Source organism: Aedes aegypti, chromosome 1, assembly GCF_002204515.2.
Source record: "Aedes aegypti strain LVP_AGWG chromosome 1, AaegL5.0 Primary Assembly, whole genome shotgun sequence".
In the NCBI taxonomy this organism is placed as follows: Eukaryota; Metazoa; Arthropoda; class Insecta; order Diptera; family Culicidae; genus Aedes; species Aedes aegypti.
The window spans coordinates 152,456,744-152,469,678 of record NC_035107.1 but is presented as its reverse complement, the minus strand read 5'-3'; the positions used below and the strand labels follow the sequence as shown (position 1 = coordinate 152,469,678).

Sequence of the window (12,935 nt, the reverse complement as noted above, 5' to 3'; positions counted from 1 at the left end):
TCTGACAATGGGACTTATTTCAAGGGTGCATGTGGCGAGTTGGCTAGGCTGAAACAGCTCAACCAAGAATGTGCCGAGAGCGTGACGGGTACCACTCTAAAGTGGACTTTCATACCCCCAGGTACACCGCACATGGGTGGCATCTGGGAACGTATGGTTCGAGCGGTAAAGGAAGCACTGAAAGCACTTAATGACGGCCGAAAACTTACGGATGAAATTCTGCTCACTACGTTATCAGAAGCAGAGGATGCTATCAACACCCGCCCGTTGGTCTATCTTCCTCAGGATTCAGCGACAACGGAGGCAATTACACCAAATCTTTTTCTCCGTGGGACAGTTAGAAATGCTGATCTAACGGTAGACAATACTGCAGACTTCGCGAAGGCTTTGAGGGACACCTACAAACGGTCACAATACTTAGCTGATCAAATGTGGCAACGTTGGTGCAAGGAGTATCTGCCGACAATAAACATGAGATCCAAGTGGGTTGAAGATCATAGGCAAGTATCTGTAGGAGATCTAGTTTTTATCGTTAACGATGGACAGCGTAAGACCTGGACCCGCGGTATCATCGAAGAAGTGTTCAAAGGTAATGATGGTCGTGTTCGCCAACAAAAGGTGTAACTAAAAGAGCTGTTGCCAACCTAGCCGTTATTGAAATTCCTGGTAAATCCGGAGACTCCGATAGGAAACCGGAACCGGAGTTACGGGCTGGGGTGTACAGAAAACCACAAGGCAATCATTTAACGGTCTAGTCTGTATTACAGATCGTTGATTAAGGTGACAGTGGATAAGGAATAGGAGAGATAAAAACAAAAACAAGGATAGAGTATTTCATGCATACGATCGCTAAAGTATTCAGAAATTCCCAAAGCACGCTAACTAATTGAAAATTATTATCTAAAATTGAAATTTAAAGTTTTCTTAAGTCCTAAAGTGAAATTGTGGTAAACTGGCTATTGAATTATATATCTAAATTAGAAATAACATGTTATCTATCTACTTATCATAGGGACTAGGTTTTGGTTAAAATCCAGTGAATTCACCTAGAAGATTAAAACTAAAGTTAAAACTTGGTTTATACATAATCTACGTAAGTAAACATAAATTATACATCTAAACAACATTTGTAAAATCCTAAATACGAATTATATACAGACTGAACAGGTATCTAGCAAGCCCTGCTGACCACTTCGTAGCACGAGGTCCTAAAGTCAAACTATCTATTGTAAGTGAAACTCATTAAACTTATTGTGAAACACTAATACGAACAAAATATTTAATTACAGTTTTAGCTGCTACCAGGGATTGAATCCTGAGAAAATTGAGAGAATCTCTCATGTATCGCTCTCTGTAACTATCATAACATGCTGCACATTATGAGAGACTGTTTATCGTATACTGCTACAAGTTTGATCAGATTGGGGGGATAGTAGTGCATGATAAAACCCCTCTAAACATGCTCCAAGCCTGGGGGACACTGTTGTTATTGGAAGTTCGTGGATTGTTTATCGTGCCAGTAAAGAAAAACACCTATCCCCAACGGTAAACAAGCGAGAAAAATGGATTTTATCATCGCTCTCTCGTTGGGGCTCTCGCTCACTGCTTCCATTTATCAGACTTGTTACACCTTGCGATACAATGACGATCGTGGACCGCAACAGATGGGATGTTTTTCTTTGCTTGCTTTGATCGTGCTTCATTCTCAAATGAGAGCGAATTCTGCAACGCCTGGCTGCTACAATAGGCTGCTCAAAGAGAGTGGTGTATTTCTAAGGTAAATCCGAACAAGTTATGTATTCACTTTACACTTGATTTCTAATCACTACTTTTTTGATCCAGTTTCCTAATTGCAACACTGCAAAAATTATACTTATTTTCTATATGTGCATTCACACATAGTTATTAGAACTCAACCACACATTGACTCGATGGACGACAAATATAATGTGAATATTTACTACTAAACAAAATTATGTGTGAGTACCAAGGAAATCTAGTGATAATGACAAAATAAATGATGCATCGCGGTTGTTCTTTATCATGCGAGCATAGCAACAACGATAAACAAATATAATGTGAATATTTACTACTAAACAAAATTATGTGTGAGTACCAAGGATGGAAATCTAGTGATAATGACAAAATAAATGATGCATCGCGGTTGTTCTTTATCATGCGAGCATAGCAACCATTAGTCGTCAAGGCCTAACAACAAACTACGCTCCCTGAAAAATGAATCGCTCGGCATGTGTGCTAACGATCAATTGTTCGCAAACCTAAGTCATAACTTTTCGAGGATTTTAAAGCTTTTATTCCGCGATCTGTCTTCTGGCATGCCATTTCTGATCAGAAAATCAATCGGGCATGGTATTGGTGGAAAATTATGCCGCGAACGCATTATGATTAATGTTAATCGCAACATGTTACAAGATCCGACAAACGGTTTGTCCCGCGACAAACGGTTCGTCCCGCGACAAACAGTGCATCGGATGCTCCATATATCCTTAGTCTGTGCGCGTAGTGAGCTGTTCAAATCATGCTTCTGCAAGAGCGACGGCCATCTTCGACCATTCTAATACCGAGGGACCGAAATCCGTACAGCACCGAAATCCGTACACTTGACCTAATTATCATTATTTTGGTATTTAAATGGCTAAATATCCAGTATTAAATGGACACATCTAATCACAATAAGTTATAAGTTGCTGGTAATGCCAACTTTGTATAAGTAGGCCATGATTTGAAATTTATAAAAATCAAAATGTGATCGCTTGCCATTGTGCTGTGTGGTTTGTTTGCCTTCTTAGTGATTTCCTAACAAAAGTGGATATAGTTTTCAACAGATTAACAGTAAAATTCCTATTTTTTTGAGCCCGCTGCTTGTCAAGATGTCTTTAAATAGTAAGTATTTGTTATTTCAATGCAGTATATGCCGTTTCTAACCAGTACAATAACTATTTATAAGGTTTATTGTACTGTACGGATTTTGATTCCTATTTTCAATTTAAATCTAAATCCGTACACAGGAAAAGTTTAACATATTGCATCATGTTCTAGCCAAAACACATGATACAATGAAAGCCAAATATAGCACTGGAGATTTGGAAAAAGCCTTTGGAGCAGTACGCAATGGCCAATCATTCCGGAAAGCTGTGGATGCTTTTGGTATACCGAAGACCACTGTCAGAGACGCTGTTATAAATCAGTACGCCCAAAAATGGAGCTCCCACAGTTTTCACAACCGATGAGGAAGCCGGAGTAGTGAACTGGATCCTTGCAACGGCCGCAGCAGGATTGCCGGTGGGTGAAAAGCAGGTATGTTAAATCTTTCGATTTTAGTGACGTCTGTTCATTTATGCATTAATGTATAGGTAATTTCGTACGTCACTGCTGTTATTCACATACAATTCACAGTATACGGTATACGATATGCTGACTTCAGTGAAGCATTTGACCGCGTTGATATACCTATGCTACTATTCAAATTACAAAAACTAGGAATAGAGTCTAATCTTCTGAAATGGATTGAGTCCTACTTAACCAACCGTCAACAAATAGTTAGATTCAAAGGAAGTAAATCGAATCCCATTCAAGTCACCTCTGGAGTCCCTCAAGGTTCCCATTTGGGCCCTCTTCTCTTCATACTGTTTGCCAACGACATCTCTTTGATCCTTAAACACATAAAAGTTCTGATTTACGCTGATGATATGAAACTTTATTTAGAAATTATTAATAAAGAGGACATAAATATATTCCAAAATGAAATAAAAGTCTTCTACACCTGGTGTAATAAATCCCTGCTGCAATTGAATGTAAAAAAATGTAACTTAATAGCTTTTAGTAGAAAACGAGACACACCAAACGTTACAATCACCCTAGGAAATCAGACAGTGGTAAAATGTGACAGAGTCAGAGACTTAGGTGTCATCTTAGATTCAAAACTAACATTCATTGATCATTATAATACAATCATCAACAGAGCAAATAACATGCTTGGATTCATAAAACGGTTTAATTATAGTTTCCATGACCCGTACACAATTAAAACGTTATATATTGCTTATGTAAAGTCAATACTTGAATATTGTAGTGTAGTTTGGTCTCCTTTTTCAATAACACATGAAGAACGGATAGAATCAGTACAAAAACAATTCCTACTGTTTGCCCTACGTAAATTAGGTTGGACAAGATTTCCTCTACCTTCTTATAAGGCCCGCTGCATGCTTATCAACATACAAACTCTAAAAGTGCGTCGTGAATTCGCAATGGTGTCCTTCGTAAATGATATTGTTTCACATCGTATTGACTCCGCAGAACTCTTAGCAAAACTAAATTTTTATGCACCCTTCCGACAACTGCGAAACCGGAATATATTCCTTACATGCCATCATCGTACTAACTATGCCAAATATGGGCCTCTTAATCAAATGATGGCAACATATAATAAACATTGCGCAAGTATTGACTTCACAACGACAAAAACCAAATTGAAGCGATATTTCAATTCAGTTCGATGATTGTAAACTCGTTATGTACCTTTATAATTCCTGTTAGAAATAAGAAAAATATGTAAAATTAGTGTGTAATGAAACGGTCTACTAATGATTGACGACAAATAAATAAATAAATAAATAAATAAATAAATAAATAAATAAATGCAAAATGTGTTATTTTGCGAAGAATTACAAACTATGAAAGTGCTCTTAGAACACAAAGCTGAAAATGAGGCGTTGTCCAATTTGGTATGTAATTTCAGTAATAGAGAGAAGAAGATAAAAATGCCATCTTTAACATCCAGGTTTTGAATGTTAAGTAGCTGTACGGATTTCGAATCACAGGTGTACGGATTTTGATTCAACCTTATTCGGGTGTACGGATTTCGATTCAAGACAAGTCATTTTTATTCCCATTTTTTAATGATTTCTACTTAACTTTCAGATCTTGATGTGATTATTTACATCTAAAAAGATGTTAAGGTAACAGAAAAAAGGCTGATCGATTCTCTATACAAACCCACAAATTTTAATCATAGGCTTTTAATTGGCTTAGTGCTTAGGTGTACGGATTTCGGTCCCACACGGTACTATGTTGTTAGTCGCTAGAGGTGATTTTTTCCATCCTTGGTGAGTACACATAGTGAAAATTTATGTAGGGTAAAAACCGGTACTTTTACTTTTTAGTGCGGTTTTTGGCCAGTCTAAGAGAAAATGTAGATAAAAAATAAATGGGAAGCCGTATTTACACTACAAATATGTCAAATGCAAGCTTTCAATCCATATTATGTGTGTAAAATATCAAAACTGAGCTTAAACCATTTTTTCGCTTTGAAATTCCCGTTGGTCAATGTAGGCCAACGGAACCAGTTTCGGCCAGAGATTTAACTTCGGTTCCTAAATTGGCCAATCGCATTGATTTCTCATAAGAGTGGCCAAAATAGGAGTGCCCTGGCCAAATTAGGTGTATGGGAGTTAAAATTATAAGGATAAATAATTGTTTTCCTTATGTTTTGAATCAATTTGGACGGGTAAATGAATGTAGCTCTATCATGTGAATGTGATCTACTGAACACCAAAGGTTTCATGCTGATTGGCTATGTAAAACTATGTTTAAACCCCTATGGCTACAACTGGCGTATGGCCGAAACCGGTGCTTCTACCCTACTTTTACACATAACTCGAATATGGAAAATGAACACCAGAAAATTCACTAGCAGATCTCAAAGGAGGTTGCATCAGCCATTTTCCTTTTAGTCGCTACGCTTCTTTAACTCCGGAAAAAAAGTTGATTTATGTACGGTAAGTTGTAAAATTGTTAATCTATTGATCTGATTAGCTGATTCGTTGTTTTATTTACAGCTCAGTAATAGACGTTGGCAGACTGCGGGGGCGTTTCAAAGACCTATCTTCTCTGAAAAGATAGGAATAGAAACCATTGCTAAGGACTTCTGGGAGCATACCATAAAGCATTCGCCAACGGCACAGTAATTCGTCTGTGGCAGTACTCCGAGTTAAAACCAGGCTACGGGTCTGATATCGAGGCAAACTTCAGCCGCTGTGAAGTGTCTTCGTTATAGAATGGAGCACATTGTGCTATTTTGAAGATATTCCGGTTGTAGTTTGTGGACACTTCTGGTGATTCGAATTCAGGCCAACGGGCGGTACAATGATCAATTACAAGATAGTTTTTAGATCGAATTACCAGTTAGACATTGATTGAATTGAACGCAATAAATAAACGTTATATTATGCTATTAAAAACCTTTAACGTCGTTTATTACCTCATAACAATCTTATTAGTATTAACCAATATTCTTCATTTGAAAGGCATTTAAGATATATGCCCTTTTCATACACATTTCATTTGCTATCACACATAAATTTGAAGATCGCAAAATGAACACGTGGTATGTGTCCCACAAATAAGTATCATGTACATCGGCACATTGCGAAAATCTATTTGTGCTACACATATACAGGATATGGATATTTTTTCCTGTGAAGTATTGACCATTGCACGAAATTTTAGATTCTAATGAAATTGTTCATGTGCTAGATACAATTTGCACACTAAGGCTAACATCAGCAGGCGTATGCTATTACGGTTATTAAGAAAATTTTCCGGTTTGCGATAGCCGCCGAGTTCTACCGCAGCTGCCAAAGTTTTACCGCATCATTCTATCATTGAAGCAAACAATTCAATCATAGTATGCTTGAAAGAGAAAACGGTATGGAAAATAGCAACAAACAACAATCATCAAGACGGTATCCAAGATATCATTGAAGCCTACTGATGATTTATCAGTACAAATCAGTGATGTGACAGCTGCGGTAGCTTTTCGTTGGACTGTAAAACGGAAAGTTTTCTCTGAAATTGCAATACAACAGCTGTTTATGAAGTTTCACAATATTTCAAAGCAGTCAAATAGATTGCATCGAAAGTTCTTTTTTTTGTGTATTCGAAACAACCAGCATTGGTGTAAAAAAATTTCCACGGTTTTGCCAGCTACACCCCACTAACAGACTTCTTTTCACGGCAAATGGTCCTTGAAATCGCAAACGGCAATAGCCAGCAGCCGTAAAGCTCCTTTGAGAAACTTTTATTTGCTTGATCCAAAATAATCAAATCATCCGTTGTCAGATTCAAGTCGATTAGCGATTCATGCCGAAAGAGCGGAAGTACTTTTAGCAACTTGATCTTCATCGGTCTCTATTAGTTCACCCAAGTACCGTGTTGATTCAAAGTATCCGGATGCTTCGAATCCCGGGCCCCCTTTCTTAAATCACCCAAAAAATATATTATCGACAACTTTTATGCATGGAGAATCGGAATTAGGTTCAAAAACACCGTAAAAAAAGGCCAGTGTCCGGCTTCCGAAGCGTCCGGCAATTCGATGCATCACGATATTTCACGTTGAGTATTTAACGAACTGAACTCGTCATCTAGAGATATAAATTCTGCACAGGGCACTGAAGCATTCTTCCGGTGGCATTTCTGGCTATGTTTAGATTGTATTCAGGGACCGAGTGAAAAAAATTCACCGATGATGTCAATTATGTTATGGGAATCGTTCGTATAACATCATAACAAAGACGAGAAAATAGTATCGAAGCAGCCTTCAAACTGTAATGTACGTGTATGTGTGAGGTGTTCAAATGTTCACTGTGCAAAAATTTTCTGCACAGTAGTCTGATAAGGTGCAAAATGCTCAATAATCTGCGTTTTACATTATTTCCCATACGTTTTGACCAAGGTGTGTGCATTTTACTCTGTAGCCAGAGTAAGGTGTAATCACTTGGCGATAGCGGCTTGGAGGCCATCTTTAAATTGCTGGCCGTTTTGTTTACAAACATTACTGTCTTGCCTGGATGATGCTGAAACTGAAACTAGCTGTGCTGCCATCAGTGCGGACGAAATTGTCAAAAAAGAAAGAAAGGAGTAGAGCACACAAGGAGCAGGGGCGACCAGATTGGAATAATTCTTGACAACACTGTTTCTCCAACCAATCATGAGTCAATCTCTCGACTACCTGTCTCAGATGTTTGTAAACAAAACGGCCAGCCCTTCCTCACCTACCCTGTCTGGTTTTCTCCACAAAGTGAGCATAATAGGACACCTTAGAGAATTGAACGCGCCTTGGTTTTGACAGCTTTCCGACTATAAGCCATTTTATGAGACGTTTCGAATCATATGGTTTCCGTTTGTTTACCATAAAGAGTCTAAATTATAAAGAGACGAAATCTGATCATATTCAAAATAAATCAGCTAGCAACTGTGCCAAATCTATTACGCAGCACTGCCAATGTTGAATCCCACGCTAAAAGTGAGTCACAGGTTTTATGTGTTGAATTTTCACAGGTTTGGGTAACGAATGTAAAATTGACTGAATGTGTGGAAAACCAATGTAATGAGTAGAGCATTCTTTATGCAAAGCATGAAAATTGCAACCGACACTCAAGTATTCAGAAAATATGCTACTTCAGAAGAAGCAAAATTTTCGTGGGCGGTAACATTTTTGTGTGAGCCGTTTTCAGCTTGTGTGAAAAAGTGTTTGACAAGTCTCCTGCTCGATTGGAATGACATTGACAGTAAACTTGGAATTCCAATTGGAACATTTCGCTTCTTTGCTTATAGTTTCTTTAGTTTACCAGCTTTGAAAGTTTCTGGCGGGCCGATTTATTTACGTTTCTTCTAGCGCTACATTTGGAAGGAGCATATTCAATAATGGCGCTGGTGGCAATGCAACACAGTTTTTAATGTTCGCATGTAAAATTTAAATCAGTAGGCAGGGAAGATATTTTTCATCTACGTTACCTGTAATACATGTAAACCGGGTAGAAACATGCGCTGAAAAAGACGGGGAAGTCATCGGCAACAAAAATGTGACCAGCGCCATTCAGATATCATGCTAGTTTTTTGAACAACACAATGAGCGGCCCGCCAGAAAACGTCATTCGAACGTCTCGTAAAATGGCTTATACCATTTTTCCATGCACTTGTGTTGAAAGTTTGAGAATCCAGTGTAACGCGATCAGTGGGAGGAATACAAACAACAGTGTTGTCGCTCGGCGGTCAGTGAAAGAAACTGAATGTTCTAAAGGTTGTTGCCTGTACTTTTTGCCGCTGGCGCCAACTGTTAGCGTTTAAGAACGAAATAAACAGTCATTGCCCTATTGATTTTTTCGAAGCAAAAGTGCATATTTCACCATAATTTTTGATTCGCATATTAATTTAGTGTTAAATAACAGTTATCAATCAATAACAGTTAAGCAATAAAAAATAAAGGCTTGTCAATGTCTGCACTTTTACATTTTTCATTGTCGACCATCCAATACATTTCCACTACCAAATGGTCGGTGTTCAGACAGACTGAACCAAGTGCTTTTTAATAGTTTCAGGAAAACGTGCCCCAGGCATTCGAAATGTCGAAATATTGGCATCATTTGCTGTAGTAATGTAACTTATCTATTCGATGATACATCTGTATCAAAACAGCATCGGAAAAATCAAAATTGGTGGAGCCCACAACGTATCTTTAGAACACCAAAATATCATCTAGTCCGGTCTGTCTGAACACCAACCAAATGTTCTCAGTATTTTGTTGCGTTAAGGTGAAACATCTCGGAATCCAAAGATGGCCGGCACAATGGCCGACTTCTCCCCCTACTCACGTTTTCGAAGGCACAAAACTGGAGAAATAGTTGGCAAACGTTCCTGATCTTCTTATTTTGAGCTTTCTGCTAGTGCACAAAGCCAAAATTAAAAGTGCACTGTTGTGGGATGCTTTCTTCGCGAGATTTGTGCCTTTGAAGTTTTAGTGCAATCTTAGAATATGAATCCAAACTGTTTCACCTTAATGGTATGTTGGACAAAGCATAATACATAATTATGTATATCTAAACCCATATGATACATAATTTTGACAACAAAAATATGTTGCACAAGCTCCACCTTCTGCGCTTTTCCAGTCATATATAAGTATGAATTCCAGTTTTTTCGCTATGAAACAGAACATTCTCATTAGTCATATTGAAGTCATTGTGATTTATATGAGACATGTTGTGTTACTTGAGGTATTGATGATGGGTGTTGTAAATATGCTACATTAATTCAGCAATGTGTGTAATCATTTTTTTTTTGTTGGGATTTGAACCATACTGCGACCATTAAGTTGATCTATTGTGGTATACCCCTGTTTATTTTTCGCATATTTTCAGGACGACAAGATACTATTAAGAGTAACTGCCGTTGACTGATAGTGCGACGTACCCCAATCTGGTATGATTCTTAAAATAAATTCAACTACCTTATTGGGACTTCCTTGCCAAATTTCAAAAGGACCCAGTATGTCCTTGTTGAAATACTGTCTTCTTTGCGCAAATAGTGCTGAGCTGGGAGGGAGAAACCAATACGAAATTTATGTACGTCAAGGTGAGCCGAGATTCTGCTGTCACGAACTCTCACTGTAAGTCCAGATCTAAAACAATGGACAAACATGATAAAAGCGCGTAATTGATTAAAACGTATTTTTGCATTTTATCAAATGTGACACAAAATCGATTGAAAAGCTATTCACGCTTATTGAAAAGTAATGTCACAATAGCACCTTTTATCCTGATTGAATATAAAATGTTCACTTACGCATTATTTCACCTTTTCCAATAAAAACGAAAATTAAATGCACAGAAAACTTTGCGTTTGACGTGCAAATCCAGTCTAACTGAGCTTCAAATGCGGTAACACAAAGTAACCAAGGATACTTAGCAACCTTGATGCATATCACCGCCAACCTAGCAAAGAAAATTAAATTTTGACTCCGCCTTCCTTGTTGAAAATCTTACCGCATTTGGTGTTCCCGCATTTGATATTTGCATTTCAAATGCACACAGCAATAATATCGGTGCCTCCCTCCCACACGGTTAAATAATTAAATACTAAGAGGTAGTGATCCTTTATAGAGAGATAAGCGGAAGTAAAATAGAATGATTTGGCAACAGATCAGCAGTGCTGATTTTGCTCGGCGTCGAGAATAATATTGTAACACAGACATGACTTCCTCATTGCTAAAAAGTGTATTTTGTTTCGTTATAGATCTTTGAGCTACATATCCAAACTAATAAACAGCCGAAAAAATCAACAACTAAAAATCGCATTGACAAAAATTTAAAAAAGAAAAATATTTAATTTTTTTGCTTCATTCAAAATTACTTTTACCGAAATAATTTCAAGTAGATTACATTACCCTTCAAGAAAAGTTCAAAACAAACATAACGCATGTTCGTTTGGCTCACACTTTGATAGCTCTCGCTGCTCGATTGGCTCACACTTTGACAGAAATGTCAGCTTCCGCAAATCTCTCTTATAAAGGATTACTACTAAAAGGCTTAAAGCTTATACTAAAACCATATTCGGTCTATTCACCCCATGGAATGAATATATCTAAATTATACTCCCCATAGTATAAACGATTTTTATGAATCATAATGCATAATTGCGCAATATTATTTAGCTATCGTTGTTTTTTGTTTACATTCAAACCCAATGGCCGGCCAGGAATATAACAATCAAATGAAGGAAATCAAACAAGTTGATAAAAATATAACATTTATTTCGTCAAAAACACATGCACCGCGTTACGGATAACCTCTAGCAGTCTGCTACACGCAACCTCATAGATGCCATCTCGTTCTGCCACCAATGCCGTTCGGTAATATCCTGCAGACTACCGTCGTTACTCCATCCGAACACGTACGGAACCGGTTGTGGAAAGCGTCGAACAATGGCATCCATACAGTCATACGGCCAGATAGAATGTCCACCGGTATCCATCGTTTCACCGCGGAACGACCACGTCATTCCAATGAATTACTCCGCTCTCCCCGGTCACTTTATGGCAAAGCTTTTTCGATTTCGGTTGACTGAGAAATCTCGACGTGGTTAGCAAGGAATAGACCTTACGTTTCCCAGTCAGGCTGTTCTGCCATTTTTCGTTATGGATCATCGAGGCATCTGAATTTTCCAACACGATACAGGCTCACGATCAGGTGGCTGAAATTTATCAAATTTTTGTTATTATTTCTTTATTAACCTATTGGTTGTAGTTTTTATTACTTACTTTGGGACACTATAGGTCTGAATTATCGATCTATGAATCTTAACTCCAACGAATATAAGAAAAAACTCACAATGAAAGTTGCCACGTTATTTTCTCGATGCCAAAGTTTTCAGCTGAAACAAAAAAAGAAAAATCGCCAAGTTCCAAGTATAGCACACAACAGTCAAAATGTACTGAAAATAATAATTTTCAAAAATGCATGGTAAGGTATAAAACGTATGTTGATGATGCATACTTCATATGCTGAGCAATGTATAAAATTCAAAAATGCGACAGGTGTGTTATATATTATCCTAATTAGTATTTCCAGAGTTCTCCGTGCACGCTAAGATCAGTTTACCCAAATATGGGTAAAGTTTACCCATAATCGCCAAAAAGTGCACACACTCATTTTATGAGTAAAGTGAACTCTACTCATAAATAGGTAAACTCTTAAAACCCATAAATGGGTATTTGATTTTGAGCGACATTATGGAAAAAATACCCAAATATGAGTACTTCATTTTTCTTTTCTTTGCTGATTTTCAATAATGAAAATATTAAACAAACTAGCTACAATACGCGAATACATGATGCACTACTTTTATTAAAATCTAATATGTGTGGCCAATATGACAGTTAAATATGAAGATATCGACTTTTGATATTCGAGTGCTCATCAGTTGGGTTTTATCCCAATCAGGGAACACCTAGCCATTGACTCATCCCATCTAGCAGGGCCCCAACGAGCGAATCCACAGCGTAACCGACTTTGATCCAACCAGATGAACGGATGTCCCTCAGGTTGGAATTTTCGGGTTGAAGAGATTGGATGCCGATG

At 37.7% G+C, this 12,935-nt stretch overlaps 1 long non-coding RNA gene across 3 annotated transcripts; it reads right to left on the bottom strand.

The window, feature by feature from the left end:
• Positions 1–11,587: 11,587 nt before the first annotated feature.
• LOC110678369 lies at positions 11,588–12,451 on the bottom strand. Of its 3 annotated transcripts, none has more exons than XR_002501534.1 (3): positions 12,351–12,451; positions 12,116–12,228; positions 11,588–12,048 (listed from the first exon to the last, which is right to left on the bottom strand). It is a non-coding gene; the product is annotated as an uncharacterized LOC110678369 (long non-coding RNA). The 3 variants fall into 3 exon arrangements; XR_002501533.1 differs by having other exon boundaries at positions 12,116–12,288; positions 12,351–12,426; XR_002501532.1 differs by lacking the exon at positions 12,351–12,451 and having other exon boundaries at positions 12,116–12,344.
• Between the last annotated feature and the right edge of the window lie 484 nt (positions 12,452–12,935).